The sequence below is a fragment of the Micropterus salmoides genome, unplaced genomic scaffold (genome assembly GCF_014851395.1).
Source record: "Micropterus salmoides isolate LMB-PRFRI ecotype aquatic unplaced genomic scaffold, ASM1485139v1 Ms_hic_scaffold_20, whole genome shotgun sequence".
NCBI classification, from domain to species: Eukaryota; Metazoa; Chordata; class Actinopteri; order Centrarchiformes; family Centrarchidae; genus Micropterus; species Micropterus salmoides.
This window is the reverse complement of record NW_024041151.1, coordinates 43,386-56,327: the sequence shown is the minus strand read 5'-3', so window position 1 is coordinate 56,327 and position 12,942 is coordinate 43,386. Positions and strand designations below refer to the sequence as shown.

Genomic DNA, 12,942 nt, shown 5'->3' with positions numbered 1-12,942 from the left:
CTGATACTAAAATGTGACGTGAAAACACAGCAGACTACTGATCGGTCAGAGAGAATCGTCACTATTAGCTGCATCATCATTGCTGCACCAGACAGAGGCCAGCAAAATAAATATATATATATTGTCAAGTTCTGTGTGTTTTTAATTGATTACAGCTCAGCCCAAACTTGAAAACTGCTTTTCTCTCTGAAGAACGCAAAGGACAACTCAATCTTTTCACTTCTTGATTCTTTATTTTCTTTGAGATGGTTTGATAGACCAGTGATGGAATAATATGGTATAGTTTCTTGAATGTGACTTGATAGATCAGTGTGGGGCAGTAGGTATAGGTTGATAACCTTTCAAATGCACAAACCAAAACATGAATTAGTTACAGATAAGTCATGAATCAGTCACACATAAATCACAATACCACTTTCTCACAGAAGTAATAAATAAATGCTATTGAATCTTCAAACCAAACTAAACACGATCCTTAAGTCTAACCTAGGATTTTAACAAGAAAATACCAATCCCGTAATTAAACTCATGCACATGTTACTTCTATCAAGTTCAACATTCACATAACAAATCCCCATTACTTATTTTAAATTGCAAATTACAATCCAAGCAGAACCTGAACATTTAAACTCAATATATTCAAACACAGTCAATCATAAATTGTCCTACCAGTTGCGTCTTTGAGTGATCAGGAGCTGTAATCATAGTGTCCTTTTCCAGGAATAAATGAGAGAACCAACCGAACTCTCTACAAACATTTCAATGCCATGCTCTCTCTGTGGGTGCGCAGGCAAATATAGTCCCAAAGCTACTTCCCCAAAAGTTGGTTCCACCAACTTTTGTTGCATGATTGCCCCTGTAGTTGCATGATTGCCCCCTGCAGTTTGGGAGTGCCCTGAGAGCCCTGGGTGAATCAAGGCTTGGATTGCTCAGTACAACTAAAGCAAAGTAACCATAAATTGACACAACATATATATATATATATATATATATATATATATATATTATTATTATTATTATTATTATTATTTTATAGTTTTCGTATGTAATTTCATCACTAAATCTACTTCGGAGTAGTTTTGAGGTGAGAAATCAGCTGTGTAGATTTAAAATATTGACAATTTTACAAAAAGTGATAGCTTGAAATGTGTTTGAAAGTCTTCAAACAACCAGTTCCATTGAGGGCTACTATCTCTGGGTACTATCTGCGATGGAAAACGGAGCACGGCCAAGGCGAGGCGATTTGAGCTGGTTCTGGTAATGGAAAAGCACCATATCTGGATGGCTTTGCCCTGGCCTCCAGCACCACATGTAGCTGAGCCTCCATCTGCCCGGCTTCCAAGCCCACATTTTGTTAACCGTGAGTTTCTCTTTTCTCTCGTTAGAACCAATGTCCAGAAGAAGATGCTTCATTTCTCTCCAAGTTTTTCTTCTTCTGGTTCTTCTGGTACAAACAACACAGCTGAAACACTCAGATCCATGATCGCCATGATTGTGTTATATATATACACATACATATATACATACATGCAAATATTTGATTATATCTTTTCATGTGACAACACTGAAGAAATGACACTCTGCTACAGTGTAAAGTAGTTTGTTTAACCGTGTAAATCTGCTGTCCCCTCAAAATAACACACTCAATATCACACAGCCGTTAATGTCTAAACTGCTGGCAACAACAGTGAGTGAAAATACTAATAATAATAATAATAATACATTTTATTACTGCATTTTATATTTAAGCAAATCCCAAAGTGCTACATGATAAAACAGATAGTGCTAAAAAATAAAAACACAGAGAGCATGAAAATAAAACAAAAACAATGAGGCAAAGGAAATGGTGAAGAGTTCAATCAAAAGCTCTCCTAAAAAGGTGGGTTTAAGGCCACAACAGCATCCACAGTCTGTGGTGTCCTCAGGTGGTCAGAGAGCGTTCCACAGATTGGGAGCAGCTGAGCAGAAAGCCGATCTCCCATTGTATGGAGCTTTGTCCTAGGAGGTTTCAGGAGATACGGCAGATGGGAGGCAGATTGGAGGGCTGTGGGGTGAGGAGTTCCTTGAGATGGGGGGTGGGCTTCACCATGGATGCACTGGTGGGTAAGGAGGGAGACCTTGTACTCAAACCTGAGTGAGACAAGAAGCCAGTGGAGTGATTTAAGGATGGGGATGATGTGGTCATGTTTGCACACTTTCAGCAGGATCCTAGCAGTGCTGTTCTGGATGTACTGCAGCTTCTGAAGGCTTTTCTCAGGGATCCCGGTGAGGAGCAACATTGCAATAGTCCAGCCTGGAGGAAAGAAAAGCGTGGACAAGCTTTTCCACAGGTGGAAGAAGGAGGTCTTGTAGAGATGTTTGATGTGAGCCTGTGAAGTCAGATGAGAGTCCATTTTAACACCCAGGTTGGTGGCTGATGTTGAAAGTGGAATATTATGGACAGAGAAGGTGATGCTGGTAATGTCAGGTAACCATCCCTGGTGTGGAGTGTCGACTAAGATGACTTCAGTCTTTGAGCTGTTTAGTTGCAGAAAGTTTTGTTTCATCCACGCCTTTACCTCCTCCAGGCCGGTGGTCAGAGTGGCTGATGGCAGGACAGCAGATGGGGTTGGGTTTGTCCTGAGGTAGAGTTGAATGTCATCAGCATAGCAGTGGAATGAAATTCCATGCCAGCTAATGACGTGGGGGGAGCATGTAGAGATCAGGGTGGGGCCGAGCACTGAGCCTTGAGGGACACCACAGGTAACATTAGGTGCCAGGGATTTAGCCTCTACCAAGGTGACATGCTCAGTTCTCCCAGTGAGGTAGGACAAGAGCCACTCATGGACAGAGTCAGAAAGACCGATAGTGGAATGTAGACAGCAAAGGAGGATGCTGTGGTCCACAGTGTCAAAAGCAGCAGCCAAGTCCAGGAGGATGAGAAGAGATGGGGAGCCAGTATCTGCAGACATCAGCAGGTTCGTGACCCTGACCAGGGCTGTTTCTGTGCTGTGGCCAGGGTGGAAAGCATACTGAAATTTCTCGAACAGGTTGTTTTGTGTTAGATGGTCCTGAAGCTGTACCGTAACACCTTTTTCCAGCACCTTGGAAAGGAATGGAGGGTTGGAGATAGTCCTGTAGTTGGCTGTAGACTTCTGGGTCTAAGGTGGGTTTTTTGAGAAGTGGCCTGATGACAGCGGTTTTCAGTGTTGATGGAACATGGCCAGACTGGAGGAAGTGGTTAATGACCTTCGTGATGACGGGACTTATGGCATGGAGGTTGGATTTTACCAGGTCTATGGGGAAGGGGTCCAGGGCACAGGTGGATGGTTTCATCTTTTTGATGATGTCCTCAACCTCTCGTTATGAGGTGGCAGAGAAACAGGCAGGTTGGGAAATCCCAAGCTGGATAGCAGGGATCAGGTGGTGTCTAACTTTTTTTCTAAAAAAAGTGATGAAATTGTTGCACCTCTCTTCTGTGGCTTCTGAATGAGATTGAGTTTGAGGATGTAATTTATAGTAGAGAAAAGTTGCTTGGAGTTGCCAGGGCTTTTGTTTATAATGTTGGAATACAACTGTGAACGTGCATCTCTCAGGGACCTTGCATAGGACTCATGTTCTCGGTAGGCCTGCCTATGAACAGTGATTCCTGATGCCTTGAGGTGCTGCTCAAGGAGTCACCCAGCTGTTTTAATTTTCCAGAGTTCGCAGGTGTACCAGGGGGCTGAGCATAAGAAGCTGACAGTTTTAGTTTTAACAGGGCGTGGAGATCTAGGAGACTGCTCAGAGATTGGAGAAGTCAACTGACTCAGTGACTGAGGAGAAATCAGCAGAGGAGAGATGTTGCATGTCTATGGTCAAGGTGTCCGGGTTCATCTTTTTCAGGTCCCTATAGCAGATTTGACGCTTGTCTTTAGTGTGCGAGGAAAGGTGTGGCAGCTCCATTGAGATGGCCTTGTGGTCAGACACACCCAGATCATGCGCCAGAAGGATGCTAATGGGGGCGGAGTTAGAAATAACCAGGTCCAGTGTGTGCCCCAAGAGTGTGTGGGGACAGTGAGGCAGTCCAGTAGTTTCAGAAACTCAGCTGCAAAGTGGCAGCTGGGGTTGTCCACATGAATATTAATATCTCCAAGTATTCTAATGTTGGCAGAGGTGGTACAGAGTGTTGTGAGAAAGTCCTGTATGTCTGAGATGAAAGCTGAGTTGGGTTTGGGGGCCGGTAAATAAGGAGCATTGTCATGGGGAAATGAGTTTTACATTTAAATGCTAGGCATTCACATGAGGACACTGTAGGCAGTGGGAGGGGAGAGAGCTCCAAGATCTGTCAATGTATGAAGCTAGGCCGCCACCACGACCAATGCTGCGGGCTTTCTCCAGGTAGCTGTAACCGGGTGGACAGACTTCATTTAATGCTAAGAAACCCCCTGGCTGGTACCATGTTTCTGTTAGGCAGATGAAGTCTAATTCATGATGTGGTGTTTTATGAAGAATGCTGTATTTGTGAGGGATTGTGTATTGAAAAGTTCTATTTTGAGTATTGATGCTGTGGTGGATCTTTTGTAGAGGTTGTAGTACACTGGAATCCACTCCACGTTTTCTGGCCTGCTTGGTGTGCAGAGATCTCGCAGTGTTTCCCGTGTTGCTAGCACCAAAAGCGACAGTGCTCTGATGACCTGGCAGACGTGCAGCAGCGGTCCAGATGGATGGAATGTTTGAAGCAGGCTGGCCAGGCTGATGGTAATGAACTTTCGACCGGAACTTCTGTGGATGTAACGCAGACAGCGCTGAAGTCCAAGTTCTTCCATGCCTGCAATGCACGTTGGAATGGTGCAGTTGTTGAGAGTTAGCAGCTGTGGGATAGAGTACTTGAGCTTCATGCCGGTCGCCGAAAGTCTTAGCCTTGAGTAGCCATTAGCCAAACACAGAGATGGAGGACTGTCAGGCACAGCAAGAAGATTGTCCATATCATGGCAACGGGGTGCACGCGGCACGGAGGATTACCTGGATGCAACTGACAGCTAGCTACCAACTGCAGAGTTATCGCCCCATAGGCTCGAGGCCAAACCGGACCAGGACAGCTAGATGGCTGCCCCGGGAGTATACCTCCTGGAAGGGCGGAGAAGTCCTTAACCTGACCACTGACAGCAGAAAGGTGACCAACAATCCGCCGATGTAGGAGAAGATGGCAGTAGGTGAGTAAAGCCTTCAAATACATACTGATCAGTGCAAAAACACAAAAGAGAAATACTGTTTAGAATAAGAAAAAAACGAGAAAAATGGGGGAGAAGCAGCGAACAACAAATGCCAGCGTCCTTTCCCCTCCTGTTGAAAGTGGGCCCAAAGTGTAACTATTATGGGTGGCCAGCATTATTTTCCAGCACTGTCTTAACCTTCTTGGGCATGGAGTTCACAAGAGCTTCACAGGTTGCCATTAGAGTCCTCTTCCACTCCTGCATGATGACCTCATGGAGCAGGTGGATGTTAGAGACCTTGCGCTCCTCCATCTTCAGTTTGAGGACACCCCACAGATGCTCAATAGGCTTTTGGTCTGGAGACATGCTAAGCCACTTAGGCATGTACTCACTTTTGTTGCCAGCGGTTTAGACATTAATGGCTGTGTGATGAGAAAATTTACACTGACTAGCTATACACTCACTACTATACACTAAAGGCAACCCTTTTGTTTTTGTCCCAGTTCATCATGAGCTGAACTCAAAGATCTAAGACGTTCTTTATGTACATAAAAGGTCTATTTCTCTCAAATATTGTTTACTAATCTTTCAAATCTGTGTTAGTGAGCACTTCTTATTTGCCTAGATAATCCATCCACCTCACAGGTGTGGCATATCAAGATGCTGATCAGACAAAATGGGTATTGCACAAGTGTGCTGCTATTATAGACATTTCAAATGTTAATAAACCAAACGAGTCATTACGCTCGGGTTGTGACGCTCAGATATATTGATCTATCGTGTTGTTTGATATCGTGCCGCTAGGTTGCCAGCTAGTAAAATTTACTTCAAAGCAAGGGGCACTTCCTGTCGGCTTTGAGGCACTGCAGGAATACCCAGCATACCAATCACAGTTCTTAAGGTCCGCATCACCCCGATGTGCAGTTAAATTTTTGAGGAGGTGCACGTCAGGCTATAGCTTAGGGTAGGGGGGCTCTGCAGAGGCTACACTGTCAATGTAACGCAAGTATAAATCACGCTTTAGGCTGGCCAATCAAAAATGTGCATTTTCACTGTATTTCACAGGACCCCCTGTACGCCACAGGGGGTCCTGAAACCAATCAGTATCTGGTTTGAGCACCCTTTGCCTCATGCAGTGCAACACATCTCCTATGTATTGAGTGGATCAGGTTGTTGATAGTGGCCTATGAAATGTTGGTCCACTCCTCTTCAATAGCTGTGCGAATTTGCTGGATATTAGCAGGGCCTAGAACATGCTGTCGTATATGCTGATCCAGGGCATCCCAAACATGATCAGTGGGTGACATGTCACCCATTGTTCTTAGTCTTTCACACCCAAGTTGGAAATCACTGCAACCAATTCTCTTGTTATAGTGTACCGAGCACCTGGCCCGTAGTCTGAATTTTTATCTGAATTTGCAGAGTTTTTGTCAACTTTAGTCCTTAAAACAGACAAAGTTATTATTGTAGGGGATTTTAATATTCATGTGGATGTTGAGAATGACAGCTTCAGTACTGCGTTTATCTCTCTGTTAGATTCCATCGGCTTCTCTCAGAGTGTTCATGAACCGACTCACTGTTTTAACCACACCCTCGACCTTGTTTTGGTGTATGGTATTGAAATTGAACATTTAGTGGTGTTCCCACAGAATCCCTCTTTATCGACCACTGTTTGATAACTTTTGAGTTTGTATTGCTGAACTACTCGCCATTGGGCAAAAATTTCTATACAAGATGTCTGTCTGATAGTGCCATAGCTAAATTTAAGGATGCGATTCCATCAGCTCTAAATTCATTATCTAGTCACAAAGTAACGGAGGACTCCTATGCTAATTTCAGTCCCTCCCAAATCGATCATCTTGTTGATAGTGCTGCAGGCTCGCTGCGAATGACACTGGACTCTGTAGCCCCTCTAAAAAAGAAAATAATAAAAGCAAATTAAAGCAAATATCGCAGAAACTTGAGAGGAATTGGCGTTCCACCAAACTGGAAAATTCTCGTTCATTGGCAAGATAGTCTTAAACTTATAGGAAGGCCCTCCGTAATGCCAGAGCAGCGTACTACTCGTCATTAATAGAGGAAAATAGGAACAACCCCAGGTTTCTTTTCAGCACTGTAGCCAGGCTGACAGAGTCACAGCTCTATTGAGCCAAGTATTCCCATAGCTCTCAGTAGTTCCGACTAGATAAGTAGACGAGTAGATAAGTTACAGTGTTTCCCGTACGTTCAATTATTTGTGGCATCCTGCCACAATAACAACGCTGACCGCCACACATTAATATTCTATTTTTTTTTACTAGGCCTATTTAAAACCGTATTTGAGCTGCAGGCAGCGCGTATTCACGCAGCACATCCTCTCGCTCTCTCTCCCTCGTTAATACAGCTGCACAAATCTGTCCAACACAACGCCGTCGATGTCAGTGACCCAGCTATTAAAAGTTATTAGCAAGCATGTAAGGAGCCTAGCTAATAAGGAGAGCTAAGTTAATGTTAGAATACAGTCATTCTGCGGGAGACACTGAGTGATGATAAGTTATTAACAGATGAGCTAATAAAGTCCAGTCAATAACTGAATTAAAACGGATTAATTATTACTGAGATGAAAAGGTGCCACAAACACATTTAAATAGGTTACTGCCCCACAAAAGAGGAGGTGAGACTTAATCATGTGTGTTGACTCAGCAGGGATTATATTAAATACGTTGATCTACAGGAGAAATATTTGAATGCCTGAGAGCCTCACTACATTATATTCTATTATAATTATATATTTTGAATTGTCACCTGACATTTCCACCATAAATTGGTGCAGATAAGATAAGAAAACTTTATTGTCTGTCAGAAATTTGTCTTTGACAAGACAGGCTCAAAAGAGATAAAAACACATATTAAACATAGATAACACATATAAAATATAGATACACTGAAGACAATTTAGCCACATTAGTTGTACAGACATGTGCAGAATATAAAAATGTGATATGTTCTATATGTGGTTGTTCAGTATAGTAATGGCCGTGGGAATGAAGGATTTTTTATATGTTTTTCCTTGCAAGTGGGACTCTGTAGCGTCGACCTGATGGCATTAATTGGAAGGATTGGTTAAGTGGGTGGGTGGGATCTTGTGTGATTGTAGTGGCTTTGCTCAATACTGACCGGGTATGGAGTTCTGTTAAGGGAGTTTGAGGGGAGCCTATTATCCTACTAGCTTGATGTATTATTCGTGCAAGTTTGATTTTATGCTTAATAGAAAGGGAACTATACCAGGCTGCGATATTTAAAGTGAGTATGGATTCAATGAGTGGCCGGTAGACCCTAGATATAATGTCCTTGCTCACACTGAAGTTTCCTCAGCAGGTGTAAACGCTGCTGGGCTTTCTTAAACACAGTTTCTGCGTGCTGTGAAAAAGACAGAGATGTGTCCATCTCTGTCCCAAGATATTTAAAAACACAAAAAGGCAAAAATTGGAGGAGAAATTCACCAGAATGCAGGAAATTAAGTGTTTGATGCTCAAAATCTTCTGGGGGAGGACCCCATACCCCCCGCTTATTAAGTGCCCTATCCAAGTAAACTGTATCTGGCTTCACACAGTTTCTGGGAGGAACATTCACTTAAATATAATTACTTTTCACATGGCTTTTTTGTTACCTTTTCCGTGTTTTTAATAACAATAGTAACAATAAAAAAAATCAACAAAATTCAGGGCAAATAGCAAACATCTTTTTTGATGGTGGTGGTAAGGGACCTGGATAATGGATAGGGGGGCGCAGGCCCAAAAAAGGTTGAGAACCACTGATCTACACCATCAACCTGCCCTTTAGACCCCATCCTGACTAGGCTGCTTAAAGATGTTTTACCCTTAGTCAGCACCTCTATACTAGATATGATCAATCTATCTTTATCAACAGGCTATGTACCACAGTACTTTAAAGTAGCTGTAATTAAACCTCTTCTGAAAAAGCCCAAACTTGATCCGGATGTTTTAGCCAACTATAGACCTATATCTAACCTTCCATTTCTCTCTAAGGTTCTGGAGAAAGCAGTTGCTAAACAGCTGTGTGACTTTCTACAGAGCAATAGTTTATTTGAGGATTTTCAGTCAGGATTTAGAGCTCATCATAGCACAGAGACAGCACTGGTGAAAATTACTAACGACCTCCTTATTGCATCAGACAAAGGACTTGTCTCTGTACTGGTTTTATTAGATCTTAGTGCTGCATTTGATACTATTGACCATCAGATCCTATTGCAGAGACTGGAACATTTCATTGGCATTAAAGGAACCGCTCTAAGCTGGTTTAAGTCCTATTTATCAGATCGATTTCAGTTTGTACATGTTAACGATGAGTCCTCCATGCACGCCAAAGTTAGTCATAGAGTTCCTCAAGGATCTGTCCTCGGACCAATCCTCTTCACTTTATATATGCTTCCTTTAGGCAATATTATCATGAAACACTCCATAAACTTTCATTGTTGTGCAGAGGATACTCAGTTATATCTATCGATCAAACCAGATGAAACTCATCAGTTAGCTAAAGTCCAAATGTGCCTTCATGGATGACCTGTAATTTTCTAATGTTGAACTCAGACAAAACTGCGTCACATCCGTGATGCATTATCTAAAGATATAGTTTCCCTTGATGGCATCGCCCTGGCCTCCAGCACCATTGTGTGGAATCTTGGAGTTATCTTTGATCAGGACATGTCATTTAAGTCTCATATTAAGCTAATTTCAAGGACGCAGGATGCAGAAAAACTGGTCCATGCATTTGTTACTTCTAGGCTGGATTACTGCAATTCTTTATTATCAGGCTGCTCAAGAAAGTCCATTAAGACTCTTCAGCTGGTCCAAAATGCTGCAGCACATGAGAGAGAAATATACATGACATTCCATCAAACTCATTTTTGACAGCTATTTCCGGTCCACCCCCCACACCGGATGTCTGTATGTAACTGATAAGAGGGTTGCGTACATCCTTCCATTGTGTGTTTTTGACTGATAGTTGGAGGAGGTTTTTCATTGATTTAAAGACTTTATTAAGTAATAAAACTTGAATGAATTAACTAGTTGGTGTTTATGGCAATAAATTTATCATTAAAAAAGTATAGCAGTGAGTTATAAATAAAGGAGGAATCTCCGGGGCCAGCAAAGGATCAGTAGGAGGTTTCTTTGGAATCAAGTCAGTCTTTATTATTAAAAAGTGAAGAATAAATTGAAATAATGACAGTAAAGCAGTAAAATGGTATAACGGTGAGTAAAAATTAAACAGCATTATAAATTACCTTCAACAGCATGCAGCAAAATAAGAGTGAGCTCCAAAATTAAACTTAAGTTAAACTAAAATAAAATCTTTGCTAAAGCTTTGTGTGACAAATTTACCATCATTAAAGAACTAAAGAATAAATTGAAATAATTACATTAAAATAGTATAACAGTGAGTTAAAATTAAACAGATTTTTTAATTACCTTCAAAATCTTTGCTAAAGCTTTGTGTGACAAATTTACCATCATTAAAGAACTAAAGAATAAATTGAAATAATTACATTAAAATAGTATAACAGTGAGTTAAAATTAAACAGCATTTTAAATTACCTTCAACAGCATGCAGCAAAATAAGAGTTAATATAAGAGAGTTCCAAAATTAAACTTTGTAAAATCTTTGCTAGTGCTTTGTCTTACAAACTTGCCATCATTATCACTCCAAAGCTGTAGCCTAGTCTTAAACTTGTGAGTCTTAAAACTTTAATCCTTCTAGAGTCTGTGTCTCTTCTTCTCTGTCCTCTCTCTTTCTGGTGTAGCATAGGCTGTGCAGGGTGAATTGAGGAATGTGCTCCACCCCCCGCACCTCCTTCCATCCCTCCCCTCCCTCTGTTTTCTCAATGAGCCACATCAAGTTGTGTGTTTAACTGTCATGAGCATCTTCAGGTAATCTTGTAGACCAGTTATGGAATAGAGTTATCTATAACCCAGACTCCGGATGTTAAAAACGGTCTGGGTTTATCAGACAGAGTTCGTTTTCGAAACAGGAACCTATTTTTATCAGCCGGAGACAAGAGTTTGGAACTACAGACTATATATAATAATCTGGTTGTACCAGAAGTAACGGCCCCCAACCCCTCACCAGTTATTTCCCACATGCTGTCACATACAAAATAAGAGGGTGGGCAGAGTTCCCGTGAGCCAATGATAAGAGACTAGGAGGGGTTACCATAGGCCAATGATGGTCTGTGAAAATAAAACCAGAACATTGTCTTCAAGAAATTGCCAAGAGGGCACTTGGATCCTTGAGCAGTATCTACCTACCAAAGAGGGGACCTCCATGCGGTTAATTTTTTTCAGCTAATGAGTGTTTGTATCTCTTAAAGACTTCTTGTTTCTTTCAAAAATGGACATTTTAACATCAGTGTTAGTAATATTTAAACATTTCTCTGTGATACAAAAATATTCAGGGCCACTTTATTGAGAATTTACAGTTTTACCTGTTATTCAGAAATAACTTGGATGCATGCACAAATATCAAAGATTGCAGTATTAGCAGCAAAAGGTACTTTATCCAGGGTTCAATTATATAAAATGTCTTATTACACTAGTGCAGTCATTTAAACTTTCTCTTCAGGTTTGTCTGTGGTGCTTGGTCATTTGGTGAAGTAGGCCTTTTTAAAGGGCCTTCATCTTTATCTTATTTTGTATTTGCTCTTCATAATTATAAATCAGGACTAAAATGCGCAGCAGCATGATCCTATTTTTTAAGTAATCACTAAACAGGTTTATCAACTTTTACTAAACCTTTGGAATAATTCTGTCCCCAAATATTGTGAAATGAAATTGACCAGTTATAGACAAGATTTCTATCAATTTTGCAATGTACTTGTTTCTTCAATCTAAATTTTATAGGATTGCATTTTATTTATTGACTGCATTCCAGAAACGTCCATTGTTGGCTGGCATGTAATGACACGGAGTTCCCTCTTAGTTCCTTCTTTAGCATGGAGCGACACTCCAGCATGGATGAATTAAAGAATGGGGTATTTCTATTAAGAGAATATTGTAATCTAAACTAAATATTTAATTTTTAGTTACACTTACAAAATAAGGACAATTCTTATGTAGCAAAAAAACAAAAAAAACTACAAGTGTTAACAGCGTCCAAATAACTCTAAATGTAGTCTTTCAGTAACATATAGACTATGTCCCTCATTCTAAACTAAAGCCTTACTCATAACTAAGTCACTAGTCATGCTAACAGGCCTCCTCTTTCCCTTTAGTAAAAAAAGCTAGAATTATAAAAAAAATATAGTTTACAACTTCATCAACTGGAAACTTCAAGAGCTAAAGTTTGATCCTTCTACTGAGAACCAGCTGCCTTTTGCTAATTAGGCTTTATTAGACTATTACAGAGGTCATGAAATCCAGAACCCTTCCCTTGGGGATGAAGTATTCAAATGCTAGTTAACTACTTTGTTGACATAACAGGACAGTAGTTTTCTGTTGATGAAAATAAAACAGAAGGTTATAATAAATCTCCTACAGGTAAAAGAATAAAAATCAGCTTCTTTATTTTGGCTCAACCGTGATCTGTGCTAATAACACTTATTGCACGTTCCAAAGCTCAACAGGAACCAGCAGCTTCAACAACAAAAGTCTGTAACAATATCTATCATATGGCTTTTTATTTTTTATGTAATGCCCAGATTTACCACGGGGTTCTTGACTAGCCAGAACAGGATGTTCAGCAGTCTTACACTGTTTCATTGCAGGTCTTGCAT

General features: G+C 40.9%; 1 long non-coding RNA gene across 1 annotated transcript; it reads right to left on the bottom strand.

Annotated features, from left to right (window-relative positions):
* Window positions 1-211: 211 nt before the first annotated feature.
* Window positions 212-842, bottom strand: LOC119915121. The gene is made up of 2 exons (XR_005446894.1): window positions 670-842; window positions 212-338 (listed from the first exon to the last, which is right to left on the bottom strand). It is a non-coding gene; the product is annotated as an uncharacterized LOC119915121 (long non-coding RNA).
* Between the last annotated feature and the right edge of the window lie 12,100 nt (window positions 843-12,942).